This window comes from Pinus tabuliformis, chromosome 9 (genome assembly GCF_031772625.1).
Source record: "Pinus tabuliformis cultivar Carrire ecotype Pingquan chromosome 9, CPIR1, whole genome shotgun sequence".
Lineage (NCBI taxonomy): Eukaryota > Viridiplantae > Streptophyta > Pinopsida > Pinales > Pinaceae > Pinus > Pinus tabuliformis.
Genome location: NC_142307.1, coordinates 515271836 through 515276564, shown reverse-complemented (window position 1 = coordinate 515276564; position 4729 = coordinate 515271836).

The window sequence follows — 4729 nt, the reverse complement described above, 5'->3', positions numbered from 1 at the left end:
GATATGGCCCATATACTGTTCTGGAACGCATTGGAGAAAATGCATATCGCTTGGACTTGCCTTCCCAGCTTGGCATCCACGATGTTCTTAATATTAATAATCTCAAATTATTTGAACCACCTCTCCTTGAGGAATCTGTTACAATTCATCATCCGGTTGATAATATTCCAGATTTTTAGCCTCCTCTGCTCAAAGATACAATTCTGGACTTCAAGAAACGGGATACACGACATCAGCCATACTTCTCATATTTGGTTGGTCGGAAGGGACACACACCAGCACAGGGAAAATGGATCAATGCAGAAACATTGCAACGCAATTTCCCTCAGTTGGTGGAGGAAGCCGGGACGCTTCCTGATCTAAACAGGGAGGAATTGGGCAACCAGAAAGGACACAAAAATCAGCAACATCTCACTAATTGGGCAACCAAGAAAAAGCGTACTATTTCATTGGAAACATCCAAGAATAGAAAAGAGGGAAACATCTGAAAAACTAGGAAAAAGGAAACATCTAAAATATATTGACTTTATCTAATTATGCAGTTTGATTTTATCTTTTGTAATAAAGAGAATGATGGCATTGTTTATAAAATGCTCATCTCTTCTTCATAATAAAGTGAGTGGTATTGTTTACAGACCTGTGTTATTCCAGTGTTTGTGTCTACAGTCTGTTCTGTGATTCTCTGTTTTTTTAATTTTCAGATCTGCAAGTAGATCAAACGAATATCACAATGATTCATATTTATCATTACACCTGTTTTGGTAACGGAGTAATGTTAAGGTGCAAAATGGTGTTGATTAATGGAGATTCTAGATGATTCTACTATCTCATTAATTTTGGCCAAGAGTTAGGTTACCAATCTGGCGAGGTTGATCCTCTGGCGTTCTATACGTGGCACAACTCGACGTTGTTTGATTGCGTGGAAGAGGGCAGGTCGAGGTCGTGGCAACATTTAGAGCAAATGACAAAGCATGGTGTTGGTAACGTGGAATGCATGGACAAGAAGTTAGGTTAAATGGAATATCCATCAGTGTGACGGAGTGCTGGCGGTGTGACATGGATTGCAAAGCTAGTAGAAACATGCATGCGTGTCAGCGTGACATCTAACAATTAAAATTCATTGTCGTCTTGAAGCTTTGTCCTCAGAATTCTATATGCTGCATGACGACTGAAATAATTGAAATAATTAATTCAGGTGAGAAACGAAAGCTTTAGTTTTTTTTTTGAATTTTCTGTTAAAAGTGATTGGAATCTCTGGGCAAAAGAAATTCAAAAAATCTTGTAGACTCAGTTTATCATATTTTTGATGGTGGAAATAGATTTAGTACCATCAAAAAAATTCTAGGGCAAAATTACGAAATTAACAGCTTTTATTTGGATTTACAAAATTCTCTGGGAGCTTTTTTCAAAATATGGCCGGAATTTCCATAACTTTCCGGGCAAAAAGCACAATGGTTAGACACATTAATCACGTTGGTTGGTGTGCGGCCTGTGTTTGTAACCTAGTACGCATAATATTGACAACAAATAAGTGGCCTAGGTATTAAATAAGCGGGGTTGTATATGCTTAGGGTTAGATAATTGGCATGCCAAAATTTATTGGTGAGTATATACAACTAGAGTTGTCCAAAATTTAATGGTGAGTATATACAACCGGAGTTGTCTTTAGTGCGATTTTTTTAAACTTTCCAGTGTCGGAATTGACCCATAGTATTGACAACAAATAAGTGCCCTGCGTATTAAATAAGCGGGGCTGTATATGCTTAGGGTTAGATAACTGGCATCTGATCCATAGTATTGACAACAAATAAGTGGCGTGGGTATTAAATAAGTGGGGCTGTATATGCTTAGGGTTAGATAACTGGCATGCCAAAATTTAATGGTGAGTATATACAACCGGAGTTGTCTTTAATGCGATTTTTTTGGACTTTCAAGTGTAGGAATCTCACAAAAAATTTTGAGATGAAATTTTGATTTGTGTGACTTTATATATGGATTCAACGCCCTAAAAAAAACCCCAAAGCTTTGCTTGTGTAGGGGTTACCATCAAACTTATGATTTCAATAAATTCTTGTCAGATTTAAAAAATTAAACCGAAAAAATCCACCAAACAAACTTCCATAAAATCTCACTAAAACACAATTCCTATACAACACAACTCATTTAATACTTATTTGCAAGCTACTTATTTTTAACCATAATATTGTCTTTATAATAATGGCAAAAAAACCACACAAATAGTTATTCCAAACCTACTTAATATAAAACCTTTTTATTCGATTTAATACACATTCACATCGACTTTTGATATGTAATGCATATTTTTCTTTGACTAAGCTGATGTGGAAAATAAATCGCTATCGTTGGAATGAATCAGCTTGGTTTGCGCCCTGTTGGGCATAGTAAACCCATCAAATGACCCAGGTGGCAAGAGGAATAAGGGTGCCAACACATTAGAATATTTTTAGAGACCGTTAAAATCATGAGAGTGTTGTTACGTAAAAAGTTTAATATATTTTCCTGCGTTCACACCATTATAATTTATTTTGATGCAAATCTGTGCGTCCTCATTTTGCTGGCGTATTTAAATTATCATAATACATAATTTGCATTGCTTTATGTTTCCATTGTTGTCAACCCGTATACACTCACCTTACGAAAACGAATAAACTTTCATTGTTTTATCTTTTGCCTTTTGCAGAGTGAGGTATCATATTTTCCACTTGAATTTTGTCGAGGTTTCGAATCTCAAAAAAAATCTATCATCTTTTGCCTTAAACTTCATTGTTTTATCTTTTGCCTTTTGCAGAGAGGTATCATTTTTTGCACGTGAATTCTATCAATGTTCCGAATCTCAAAAAAAATCTATCATCTTTTGCCTTTTTCTTTTAGTTATAACTTTATCATACATAAAATGGTGGCTTTTCAAAGAATTCAAAAGGCGGGTTTAAAAAGAATGTTTGGTTCACATGCATATTTAGAAAGGATTCGTGTAGCACTATTTTGTTATGTGCACTTATTCACTTAAAACTTTCTCCATGTAGGGAATGGGTCTATTCGTAATGTGGGTCAATTTATTATATTATTTACAATATGTAATGCATATATGTAAATTTTTTGGTTTTTTGTCTGTAAATATATATAATACAATTTATTTTAAATATAAATAAATAAATAAATATATACAATATATTTTATGGTATGAAATAAGAAATATATATAATATAATTTATTTTAAAATAAATAAATTAATATATACATAGTTATAACAAATACAAGTACTATATATATATTAAAATATGAAATGTAATTAGGCTAATAAAGATATTAAATTTAATCATATTTTTATGTATATATTAAATTTAATTAATCTAGATTAATATATTTGTAGAATTATATACATAAAATTATATACACGTGAATCATATTTCTAATGTGAAAAGAGTGGTGCAAACATATATAACTTCTGAAACTAGATATCGAGACTAAGAAAATTATAAGTTATTTGAGAGCTCTTTAGGAGAAGTAAAGGAAAAAGGCAACATGGAAATTGATGAGGAAAACCATTCACGATCAAACAATCAAAGGAAACAACACCAATGATCGAGATAAAGGATATGTTAAGTCATGGTCAAACCTTGAAGAAGCAAGAAACATAAATGCCAAATAATGAATATAGGGGAAATCACTAATCAATCAAGTGCAATTAGAAGGGTGAATTTTTCAAAATTTATAATGAGGGCCCCTTTATTTTGGTCAAAATGTTGGGGAGCTATTGGGGGGCCAACAAGCTCAAAAATAAATTTTGGTTTCCTTGCAAGGAGCTTGTAAAGGGGCTTCATCTTGCAAGGTGTGAGTGAGCGTGTTGTCATCTAAACTTGGTTCAGGAGTATCTTCAATGGAAATGTTCTTTAAGTAGTCATGACATGTGGAGATACATCCATTTGGAATAATTGTTAACATTTACATTTGTTCCCCTTGAAAATTTGTTCATCACAATTATAGAAAAGATGGAGACATGGACACTTTGCCATCTCCTTGGGAGATAAAATTGTGGATGTAGATTGGTTGTGAGTTGGAGGAGCTGCAGATTGCCATGGGTGTTAGAGGGGAGGGGGTTGTGGTAAGAGAGTGGTGAATACAAATCTCTTATTTTGTGCATTGATCACCATCCTAGCTTCGTTAGCTCTATTATGAGCTTCCATCCATGTTTGTGGGTGTTGTATCATGAAATTTACTTTAATTTCTTCCTCAAGACCATTGATGAAACATTGTTTAAAGCAAAGTCAGATTAACCCTCTATGCAAATTGCCATTTATTCAAAGGTAGTAATATATTCAATAGTTGTGCCTATTTGGCGTAATTTTTCAGGCATCCTAAATGGTGAGTGTCATGTTCAAAATAAGCATAAAGCACTTTCACAAATTGGGTCTAGGTGATGTAGCCTCTATAATCCTTCCTATATTATTGCCACCACTACCAATGTTTATCAACCAAATATAAGACCTCTGCATTTATTTTTCATAGATCATTAGTAATGCCAAGGAGATAGGGATAATGTTGCATTTGGGTAACCCACCTTGAGGGATTTGACCCATCAAATTTCTTGATGTCAACCTTTAGAATATGGTGCCATGAATTATGATCTTGAAAGAGTGAGTGATGATTATCCTAAAACATGTGTGCAACTTACACTTTAGGGGTAGTTGTTGGGATGGGGTCCACTAGG